This window comes from Thalassophryne amazonica, chromosome 12, assembly GCF_902500255.1.
Source record: "Thalassophryne amazonica chromosome 12, fThaAma1.1, whole genome shotgun sequence".
In the NCBI taxonomy this organism is placed as follows: domain Eukaryota; kingdom Metazoa; phylum Chordata; class Actinopteri; order Batrachoidiformes; family Batrachoididae; genus Thalassophryne; species Thalassophryne amazonica.
Genome location: NC_047114.1, coordinates 94,571,404 through 94,584,124, shown reverse-complemented (window position 1 = coordinate 94,584,124; position 12,721 = coordinate 94,571,404).

Below are 12,721 nucleotides of genomic sequence, written 5' to 3'. Positions count from 1 at the left end.
TTAATCGATTGTGTGGATACCGTTATTTATTTTGCCACAAGCAACTGCTGAATTTGAAACAACGTAAAACTTTTGTAATTTCCAACGGTACTTGAATGCAGCGGCAGCAAAAGCTGCAGCTCCTGCGTGCGTTTATTATTTTTTTATTCAATATAACAATATGAGTGTAGGAATGACAATCCAGCCCTTCTGTACATGTGGCAACAGGTAGATAATTCAAAAGATTATATAAAGAGCTTTTCTGGAACGCACAATTCACATTGTGGATCAGCTGCAGCTCGTGAAATAACCGCACGTGAGTCATTGCGCGGCATTCACACCGACTGATCAATTTACTGCTGTGATATAGTCAATTCATCTTTATACTTGTATTTATTCCCTCATTTGACAGTTTTCTGTTATAAATCAACACACACACACACACACACATATATATATACAGTGAGGAAAGTAAGTATTTGAACACCCTGCGATTTTGCAAGTTCTCCCACTTAGAAATCATGGAGGGGTCTGAAATTTTCATCTTAGGTGCATGTCCACTGTGAGAGACATAATAAAAAAAAAATTAAAAAAAATCCGGAAATCACAATATATGATTTTTTTTTATCATTTATTTGTATGTTAGTGCTGCAAATAAGTATTTGAACACCTGTGAAAATCAATGTTAATATTTGGTACAGTAGCCTTTGTTTGCAGTTACAGAGGTCAAACGTTTCCTGTAGTTTTTCACCAGGTTTACACACACTGCAGCAGGGATTTTGGTCCACTCCTCCATACAGATCTTCTCCAAATCTTTCAGGTTTGGAGTTTCAGCTCCCTCTAAAGATTTTCTATTGAGTTCAGGTCTGGAGACTGGCCAGGCCACTCCAGGACCTTGAAATGCTTCTTACGGAGCCCCTCCTTAGTTGCCCTGGCTGTGTGTTTGGGGTCATTGTCATGTTGGAAGACCCAGCCATGACCCATCTTCAATGCTCTTACTGAGGGAAGAAGGTTGTTTGCCAAAATCTCGCAATACATGACCCCATCCATCCTCCCTTCAATACAGTGCAGTTGTCCTGTCCCCTTCGCAGAAGAGCACCCCCAGAGTATGATGTTTCCACCCCCATGCTTCACGGTTGGGATGGATTTCTTGGGGTTGTTCTCATCCTCTAAACATGGTAAGTGGAGTTGATTCCAAAATGCTCTATTCTGGTCTCATCTGACCACATGACCTTCTCCCATGCCTCCTCTGGATCATCCAGATGGTCACTGGTGAACTTCAGATGGGCCTGGACATGTGCTGGCTTGAGCAGGGGGACCTTGCTGCCCTGCAGGATTTTAAACCATGACAGCATCATGTGTTACTAATGTAATCTTTGTGACTGTGGTCCCAGCCCTCTTTAGGTCATTGTCCAGGTCCTCCTGTGTAGTTCTGAGCTTTCTCAGAATCATCCTTACCCCACAAAGTGAGATCTTGCATGGAATCCCAGACCGAGGGAGATTGACAGTCATCTTGGTCTTGGCTTTGGTGGACAGGTTGGAGTGTGATTGATTGAGTGTGTGAACAGGTGTCTTTTATACAGGTAACAAGTTCAAACAGGTGCAATTAATACAGGTAAAGAGTGCAGAATAAGAGGGCTTCTTAAAGAAAAATTAACAGGTCTGTGTGAGCCAGAATTCTTGCTGGTTGGTAGGTGTTCAAATACTTATTTGCAGCAGTAACATACAAATAAATTATTAAAAAAATCATACATGGTGATTTCCAGATTTTTTTTTTTTTTAGATTATGTCTCTCACAGTGGACATGCAACTAAGATGAAAATTTCAGATCCCTCCATGATTTCTAAGTGGGAGAACTTGCAAAACCACAGGGTGTTCAAATACTTATTTTCCTCACTGTATATATATATATACGAGGTCTCTTAGATAATAAACCGACCCTTTTATTTTTTTTTTAACTATATGGATTTGAATGACATGCGATTACACCAATCATGCTTGAACCCTCGTGCGCATGCGTGAGTTTTTTCACGCGTGTCGGTGACGTCATTTCCCTGTGGGCAGGCCTTGAGTGAGATGTGGTCCCGCCCTCTCGGCTGAATTCCTTTGTTTCACACGCTGCTCGAGACGGCGCGCGTTGCTTTATCAAAATTTTTTCTGGACCTGTGAGGAATATCCGAGTGGACACTATTCGAGAAATTAAGCTGGTTTTCTGTGAAAAGTTTAACGGCTGATGAGAGATTATGGGGTGTTTCTGTCGGTGTAAGGACTTCCCACGGAGCGGGACGTCCTGCAGCGCTTCCAGGTGCTGTCGTTGGCCTGTTTCGAGCTGAAAACATCCTAATTTAAGGCTTAATTCACCCAGGACATCGTGAGAGAACAGAGAAGATTCAGAAGAGGCCGGCATGAGGAATTTATGCGGACATTCCACTGTTTAAGGACATTTTTTTAATGAAAGACGTACGCGCAAATTCGCCGAGTCGTTTCCGTGACGACTCGGCAAATCTGTGTGCGCCGCGACAGGAAAAACACCTCTGTGTTGAAAACCATTTGTAGAATTCAGGCGGCTTTTAATGGCTTTCAACAAGTGAGTAACTGAGAAATTGTTTAACAGCTTGGGCATGTTCCAACTTGCCCGTTAAGATTTCCAACGGAGGTGTTTTTCCTGCCGCGACCCCCCGCGGTCGGGTCCAGCCCGACATGCGACTCTGCCCGCACGTTCTTTCATTACAAAATGACCGTTAACAATGGAATGTCCGAATAAACTCCTCATGCCGACTTCTTCTGAAAGTTCTCTGTTCTCTGACGACTTACTGCGTCAACAGAGCCTGAAATGTGGAAGTTTTCAACTTGAAACGGCGAGACGCTGCCGCCTCGAAGCGCAGATCGCCGTCAGGCGCCGTGGACCGTCCTTAAAGCGACACTACCAGACCAAAATCTCTCATCAGCCGTTAAAATTTTTACCGAAAACCAGCTGAATTTATTGAATGGTGTCCACTCAGTTGTGCCTTACAGTTTTGAAAAATTTTTTATCAAACAAAGCAACAGTCTCTGAGCCATTCCTAAACAATGAAAAAAATCGACGAGCGGGTGGACGACTCCTCAAAGACTGCCCACAGGCGAATGACGTAACCAACAGGCGTGAAAAAACTCTCGCATGCCCACGAGGGTTCAAGCATGTCTGATGTAATCACACGTGATTCAAATCCATATGGTTTTTGAAAAAAATAATAAGGTCGGATACTTTTCTAATAGACCTCGTATATAAGCTTACGTAATACAGTGATACAGCAGTGACCACACAGCACACCAGAGTGTTTTTTTTTTTTTTTTTATTGGAGCAAGACGGAGCACGCAGCATTGACAGTGTGGATTCTGATGATGATGGATCCCTCTTTTGTTTTGGACAAGGAACCAGAGCAGGTGGGTCCACCGATGTGCGCACAGATCTCCACAGCTTCTGTTTGCACTTTCTCCAGGACTCAGGCGCTATGAGCTCCATCCCAGCGCCGAGTCCTGGAACTCAGAGATGCAGACACACACTGCTCCAGCTGTGGCTCCAGCCATGTTTCATTTAAAGCGTCAAGATCATTAGCTTCGGTTTTGTTAAGTTCCTCTTTCGTCCCTTTTATGCTCTTACTTTGCAGGCTATTCGGTGATTAAGCCCCTTCGTCCACCTTTTCTCAACAAATTGTGACTTTTTTTTTACTTTTTTCCCTTCTTTCAGGAAGAGTTGTGTGCCGTGTGACTGGGCCATTAGGAAAACAATTCAAGAAAACAATTGAACACACAAATATATTTAGCAATACTCTGCTCTGGGCCCTATCTTTTTTTTATTTTTTTTTTCCAGACGGAACTACATTTATTGTTTGTGTTTTGTGATGTTGCAAAATAAATTTGTTAATGCTCCTAGTATTTCTAAACATTGACAGAGTCATTTATGTTGAAAGGAGCCAGCTGAGGTGATTTCAGACATCTGGTTAGGATAGTAGAGAAGCTTGAATCTTCGACTGGACTGGGTTGCTTGACGCGAGGATGTTTCGCTTCAAATCGCAGAAGCTTCCTCAGCTAAAATTCTTGCTCTGGAAGTCTGACTTCTGTCTGACTCTTGTAGAGAAGAATAAAACAGAAGCCAACAAAAGCTGGAATTTTAATCTGGTTAGGATGCCCCCTGGGCGCCTCCCTAGGGAGGTGTTCCAGTCACGTCCATCTGAGAGGAGACTCTGGGGTCCCCTGCTGGAACTGTTGCCCCACGATCCGATCCCTGATAAGCGGTTGAAGATGAGTGAGTGACATAGAGTGCATTTTACTTAAAGCTGTGTCTCTAAAACCACAATCAGATTAGAGAACCATTTTATGAAGAAATTATTGTTATTAATGAATGTGTGTTTGTGGTTTTTTTTTGGGGGGGGGGGGGGGGTTGTGGTGTATAAGTCCCACTGGAGGAAAGTCATAGGCCCTCCCAACTTAGTTAAAAAAATACTGCCACTTATACTCTGGAAATAATATAGGCCCATAGATATGCAGCGGTCGGTCAGGCCGGTGCTTATCCCGGATCCTGTAGCATGAAGCACAATGGAATTTGACTTCCCCACGATGGGACGCCAGTCCCAGGTTACTTGTCGAGCCCATTTGCAGTTGGTTGGACTGGGTCAGTGCAGATGAAGTGTCTTTTCCAAGAAGACAGACAGGAAGCCTAAAGCATACATGTTTAACCAAACACTTGTTTACAGGTGGGTCATCTGCCTCTTATAAATTGCTTACTTGTGCACTTTCTGACTCTGTTTGCAGATCTGTTTCTTTGCCAGAACACCTCTCACTTCTCTCGTTTACTTAGAACCATGTGTTTCTGTGAAGGCTCTCAGTTGTCCAGGTGGTTTCCATAGTAGAGAAGCTTGAATCTTCGATTGGACTGGGTTGCTTGACGTGAGGACGTTTCGCTTCAAATCGCAGAAGCTTCCTCAGCTAAAATTCTTGCTCTGGTAGTCTGACTTCTGTCTTGACCCTTGTAGAGAAGAACAAACAGAAGCTACAAAAGCTGGAGTTTTAAACCTATCCAGACCCCTCCTACCGAGAGGCAGACTGCTATTGGCTAGTGACTAAACAATTGCTTTAATTAGCACCTATTGTGCTCTAGTTAGCACCCTCCTAATGACAGGGTAGCTGTCCCTCCTAATGATGGGGCTGACGGCTCTCCTGACATGTCTCCTGATGACGTGAATGACTCATTACCATGAACAAAAGACTGAAACTGCTTTGACCTGAGTACCCCATTGTAAACGGGACAAAGCATGTCTCAGACCCCCTCCCTGGTTAAGGCTGGGTTTCAACTGTTTCACATACAATGCCTCCTTCACCTCGCTCTGAAACCATTTCTTCTCTTTGGCTAAGATTTTAACTTCCTTGTCCTCAAACGTGTGGTTAGTGTCGTTAAGTTGGCGATGAACTGCAGACTGAGGCCCACTGGCGCCCTCTCTGCAGCGCTGGTATAGCCTTTTGTGTAACGGCTGCTTAGTCTCACCTATGTAGTGTTTGTTACAGTTTTCCTGACATCTGATAGAATACACTACATTGCTCTGTTTGTAACTAGGGATCCTGTCCTTAGGATGAACTAATTTCTGTCTCAAGGTGTTAACAGGTTTAAAGTAAACTGGGATTTTGTGCTGTCTGAAGATCCTCTGTAGTTTTTCCTTATTCCTGCTAAATAAGGGAGAGACACTCCTCTTCTTCTTGGCTCCGTCTCCTGTCTGTCTGGTCTCTTTGTTCTTTGGGACTTCTGCACTTTATCCAGGGACCATCGTGGGTACCCACATATTGTGAGGGCTTTCCGGACATGTTGTTGTTCTTTAGCCCTTCCCTCTGTAGTTGTGGGCACCTGTAGGGCTCTGTGTTGAAGAGTCCTGATCAACCCGAGCTTGTGTTCAAGGGGGTGGTTTGAGCCAAAGAGCAGATATTGGTCAGTGTGAGTGGGTTTTCTGTAAACCCCTGTCTGGAGCTGCCTGTTCTCTCCAATTGTAACATCGCAGTCCAAGAAGGCTAAATGGTTGTTTCTGGCATCCTCACGTGTGAACTTGATATTGGAGTCCACCGAGTTGATGTGCTCTGTAAAGGCCTCCACTTCCTATTGCTTGATTTTAACCCATGTGTCATTGACATATCTGAACCAATGACTGGGAGCGATGCCCGTGAAAGACGTCAAATCTCTCTTCTCCATTCTCTCCATGTACAGATTGGCCACAATGGGGGATACCGGAGACCCCATCGCACAACCATGTATCTGCCTGTAGTAATTCCCCCTAAACAGGAAATACGTGGTGTTAAGAGAGATCTCCAAGAGTTGGCAGATGTGGTCTGGTGTGAGTTTGGGCCTTTCAAGCAGAGACGTATCCTCCAGCAGTCTCTGCCTCACAGCTGAGATGGCCTCAGCGGTGGGGATGCAGGTGAACAACGATGTCACATCAAATGACACCATAGTTTCATCTGCCTCCAGCTGCAGGTCCTTGATCTTATTCACAAAATCTTGTGTGTTCTCCACATGGTGGTCTGAGTTACCCACTAGAGGAGCCAAAATCCACTTGAGGTGCTTGGCCAAATTGTAAGTGATGGAATCTGTGCTACATACAATAGGCCTGAGTGGCACGTCCTGTTTGTGGATTTTGGGCAGCCCATAGATGCATGGAGTGGTGTCCCCAGGGTACAGTCTGTAGTATGCCTGCCTGTCGTAGTCCAAAATGTCTCGTAGTCCAATGTGTTCAGGACCACCATGCATCTGCCTTTATCTGCTGGCAGGATAAGGATGCTTTGGTCCTTCTGCAATGCTAACAAAGCTTTCCGTTCTTCTCCTGTGATGTTGGACGGAGGAGGCTTAGCACTGTTCAGCACTGCTGTGACTCTTAGTCGGAGGTCCTCAGCTTCTGACTCTGACAGACTGTTATATTTAATGGCTGACTCTACTGCAGTGATGTAATCTGCTGTTGGTATAACAACATGTCTGGAAAGCCCTCACAATATGTGGGTACCCACGATGGTCCCTGCAGTCTGCCTCTCGGTAGGAGGGGTCTAGTTAGGTTTAAAACTCCAGCTTTTGTGGCTTCTGTTTATTCTTCTCTACAAGGGTCAAGACAGAAGTCAGACTACCAGGGCAAGAATTTTAGCTGATGAAGCTTCTGCGATTTGAAGCGAAACATCCTCACGTCAAGCAACCCAGTCCAATCAAAGATTCAAGCTTCCCTACTTTAGAGCCATGTGCTGAGTTGAAGTGCACGCTGCTCTTAAATATATATATATATATATATATATATATATATATATATATATATATATAATAACAGATGGCTTTGTTCTTGGGTTAATTTATGTTGTGCCCCAAAACATGCCCATGATTTCTTAAATGACAGAATACATCCCCCCACCATACCTTGTGCTCAGACTGAGTGCTGTGTACATCGGAAAGTGGAATTTGACACGTCCCATATGCAGTTGGCCTACAGTGGGGTAAAAAAGTATTTAGTTAGTCCCTGATTGTGCAAGTTCTCCTACTTAGAAAGATGAGAGAGGTTTGTAATTTTCATCATAAGTACACTTCAACTAAGAGACAAAATGAAAAAAAAAAAATCCAGGAAATCACATTATAGGATTTTCAAAGAATTTATTTGTAAATTATTGTGGAAAATAAGTATTTGGTCACCCACAAACAAACGTTAAGAAGCTCTTCTGTCTTTCACCTGTTACCTGTATTAATGGCATCTGTTGGATCTCGTTATCTGTATAAAAGACACCTATCCACAGCCTCAAACAGTCAGACTTCAAACTGAACCATGGCCAAGACCAAAGAGCTGTCAAAGGACACCAGGAAGAAAACTGTAGATTTGCACGAGGCTGGGAAGAGTCAATCTACAATAGTCAAGCAGGTTGGTGTGAATAAATCAACTGTGGGAGCAATTGTAAGAAAATGGAAGACATACAAGACCATTGATAATCTCCCTCGATCTGGGGCTCCACGCAAGATGTCATTCCATGGGGTCAAAATGATAATGAAAACGTTGAACAAAAATCCCAGAACTACACGGAGAGACCTGATGAATGACCTGCAGAGAGCTGGGACCAAAGTAACAAAGGCTACACACTACGCAGAGAGGGACTCAAATCCTGCAGTGCCAGGCGTGTCCCCCTGCTTAGGCCAGTATGTGTCCAGGCCCGTCTGAAGTTTGCCAGAGAGCATATGGATGATCCAGAAGAGGATTGGGAGAATATCATGTGGTCAGATGAAACCAAAATGGAACATTTTGGTAGAAACTCAACTCGTCGTGTCTGGAGGAAGATGAATGCTGAGTTGCATTCCAAGAACACCATACCTACTGTGAAGCATGGGGGTGGAAAAATCATGCTTTGGGGCTGTTTTTCTGCAAAGGGGACAGAACGACTGATTTGTGTTAAGGGAAGAATGAACGGGGCCATGTATCGGGAGATTTTAAGCCAAAACCTCCTTCCATCAGTGAGACCATTGAAGATGCAACGTGGCTGGGTCTTCCAGCATGACAATGATCCCAAACACACTGCTCAGGCAATGAAGGAGTGGCTCTGTAAAAAGCATTTCAAGGTCCTGGAGTGACCGAGCCAGTCTCCAGACCTCAACCCCATAGAAAATTTGTTGAGGGAGTTGAAAGTCCATGTTGCCCAGCAACAGCCCCAGAACATCACTGCTCTAGAGGAGATCTGCATGGAGGAATGGGCCAAAATACCAGCTACAGTGTGTGCAAACCCGCTGAAGACTTACAGGAACGTGTGACCTCTGTCATTGCCAACAAAGATTATGTTACAAAGTATTGAGTTGAACTTTTGTTATTGACCAAATACTTATTTTCCACCATAATTTGCAAATAAATTCTTTAAAAAAATCCTACATCGTGATTTCCTGGAATTTTATTTCTCATTTTGTCTCTCATAGTTGAAGTGTACCTATGATGAAAATTACAGACCTCTCTCATCTTTCTAAGTAGGAGAACTTGCACAATCAGGGACTGACTAAATACTTTTTTACCCCACTGTATGTGCTTTAGAACAGGCACCATAGATTGTACAGATAGGGCCCTCTTTCTCTCTCCTACACTCCATGGGTGTGTTTCACAGATCACGTGGACTTTGTGGATGTGTAAAAAAAAAAAAAAAAGCCATTTCAGGTGTAAATTTTGCTTGGATCTAGGAAGTTTGTGTGTGCGCTAACAGACTTGTGGGACTTTGAATATCTTTAACGTGTCTCCAAATATATTTAACTGCAGAGATTCCTCAATATGTTGAACTGTACAAAAACTGCTCTGTGTACGTATGATCTCAGAAGATAAATAGAATAGGCCCCATTTAGCACTTGGATGAGAGATGGGCCCCCTTGGGGCTGTGTGTGTGTGTGTGTGTGTGTGTGTGTGTGTGTGTGTGTGTGTGTGTGTGTGTGTGTGTGTGTGTGTGTGTGTGTGTGTGTGTGTGTTTCTCCAGGTAAAACTGGAGTTGCGTCAGAAGGGCATCCAGCATAAAACTTGCACCAAATCCCAATGCAGATCTCTACTGGATACGTTGTGGTGACTCTGATCGACACAGGGAAGCTGACAGACAAAAGACAACATAGATTTGTTAAACTATGAAGGGGCACTTGATCTTTAGAGTTTCACATGAACCCAAATGCAAATACTGCACAGAGTGTATTAAACGATAAGAAACACACTATTCTTGAACTTCCTAAAACACGCTTAAGCCAACACACACACGTTGTCTGTGTAGTAGTTTGTACACATGGTTAGTCAAAGCATCTTCTCAGAAACAGGAAGGGACAGTAAGCAGTTATAATACTGTGTTTGTGCAGAAATTCTTAATTTACGAATTACGAGTTAACCCGTTTGTGAGTTTTGTCTTATTTTCTGTAGCACAGTTAGTATACAGGTAAGATTTAGGAACTGTTGCATGCTGTATACTAACAATTTAAAGGAAGTGCTTGCAGTGCATCTAGGAAGTATTCACGGCGCTTCACTTTTTCCACATTTTGTTTACAATTTTATTCCAGAATGGAATAAATTCATTTTGTCCCCTCAAAATTCTACTCCCAACACCCCATAATGACAACATGAAAAAGGTTTTTGAATTTTTTGCAAATTTATTTAAAATAAACTAAGAAATCACTTGTACATAAGTATTCACACCCTTTGCTCAGTACTTTGTTGATGCACCTTTAGCAGCAGTTACAGGCTCAGGTCTTCTTGAATCCACAAGCTTGGTGCACCCATCTTTAGGCAGTTTGGTCCATTCCTTTTTGCAGCACCTCTCAAGCTCCATCAGGTTGGATGGGGAGCGTCGGTGCACAGACATTTTCAGATCTCTCCAGAAATGTTCAGTCTGATTCAGGTCTGGGCTCTGGCTGGGTCACTCAAGGACATTCACACAGTTGTCCTGAAGATACTCCTTTGACATCTTGGCTGTGTGTTTATGGTCATTGTCCTGCTGAAAGATGAACCATGCCCCAGTCTGACGTCAAGAGTGCTCTGGAGCAGGTTTTCATCCAGGATGTCTCTGTACATTGCTGCATTCCTTTCCCTCAATCCTGATTAGTCTCCCAGTTCCTGCTGCTGAAAAACATCCCCACAGCATGATGCTACCACCATCATGCTTCACTGTAGGGATGGTGCCTGGTTTCCTCCAAACATGATGCCTGGCATTCACAGCAGAGTTCAATCTTTGTCTCATCAGACCAGAGAGTTTTGTTTCTCCTGGTCTGAGAGTCCTTCAGGTGTCTTTTGTCAAACTCCAGATGGGCTGCCGTGTGCCTTTTACTAAGGAGTGGCTTCTGTCTGGCCACTCTGCAGCAATCCACCAATCAGGCCTGTATGGTAGGGATGGTTGTCTTTCTGGAAGGTTCTTGTCTCACCACAGAGGAATGTTGGAGCTCTGACAGAGTGACCATCGGGTTCTTGGTCACCTCCCTGACTAAGGTCCTTCTCCCTTGATCGCTCAGTTTAGACGGGCGTCTCGGAAGAGTCCTGGTGGATCTGAACGTCTTCTATTTACAGATGAAGGAGGCCACTGTGCTCATTGGGACCTTCAAAGCAGCAGAAATGTTTCTGTACCCTTCCCCAGATTTGTCCCTCGAGACAATCCTGTCTCAGAGGTCTACAGACAATTCCTTTGACATCATGCTTGGTTTGTGCTCTGACTGTCAACTGTGAGACCTTATATGTAGACAGGTGTGTCTCTTTTCAAATCAGGTCCACTCAACTGAATTTACCCCAGGTGGACTCCAATTAAGCTGTAGAAACATCTCAACGATGATCGGTGGAAACAGGAGGCACCAGTTTTGAGCTTCATGGCAAAGGCTGTGATATATGTGTGATTTCTTAGTTTTTTTTTTTTTTTAATAAATTTGCAAAAATGTCACAAAAACATTTTTCATGTTGTCATTATGGAGTATTGTGTGTAGAAGTTTGAGGGGGGAAAAAAATAATAATTTTGTCCATTTTGGAATAATACTGTAACATAACAAAATGTGGAAAAAGTGAAGTGCCGTGAATACTTTCCAGATGCATAGTGTGCTCTGATGTCACTTTCATGGATATGAAGTTGATGGTTTGATACCTTGGAAGGCTTTAGATGGTCCAGGAGGCTGTTGTGGTGAACCAGGATATTCCGTCACTGCACCGCTGAATTTTAAAGATGTTTGAAAATTGCATTTTTCCATTGCAATCTTTTTTTTTTATACATGCTTTTGTAACCCTTCTATTTTAAAACGTAACTGAGTTATACTTAATATTGTCAGGATACTTTGTTTATACTGAAAGGTATGCAGAAATATCTCAGTATACTTGGTGTGTATTGACAAGTATACAGTATGTGTAGCAATAAGAATCAGCCAATAATCACATGTTGTATAGCTGGACTTCATGGTAGAGGGATTAGGGAAGTGGGTTTATGACCAGAGGGTCCCAATCGGGGAGGGTCCCAAGTCCCAATCAGGCTGGAATGTTCTACAAGTGCCTTGGCATAGTGTACATTCATTCATTTGTCTGTCCGGGTCATGCTGGCAGTAGACCAAACAGCTCAGTCCACACTTACTTATCCTCGGCCACGTCCTCTAACGCTCGTCGAAGGAACCAGAGGCGTTTCCAAGCCAGCTGGGAAATAGAAACCCTCCAGCGTGTTCTGGGTCTTCCCCAGGACCTCGTCCGAGTTAGCCGTGCCTGGAAAACCTATAGAGCAGACCTGGGCAAACTGCGGCCCGGGGGCCACATGCAGCCCTTTGCATGTCTCTGTCCGGCCCTCATGAGGTCTGTGATTATTATTACATATAGTAAAAATGTCAAGCTTGTGTGTTGCAAATCATTAGTGAGGTTTATTTCGGTATATTTACATATTATTACAATAATAAAAATGACCTCTAAAAGCTATTAAATAGGTAATTTTTTTGTAAAATTTGTAATGGGAGACAGCTGAGTTATCAATGGTGTGGCCCTTGGACATAATTCAGGTTCCCTATGTGGCCCCTTGTAAAAATTAATTGCCCACCCCTGCTATAGAGAGACGACCAGGGGGCATCCTCACCAGATAGTGTACTTTCGTAGATTTACCAAGTGTATAACTACAGTAGTACTTATAAGGTCACTTGCAATGTAAAAAAAAAACAAAAAACTAGTTGTGTACCCAAACTTTACTACACTTACATTTAAAGTGTACTTACAGTAGTGTTCAGAATAATAGTAGTGCTATG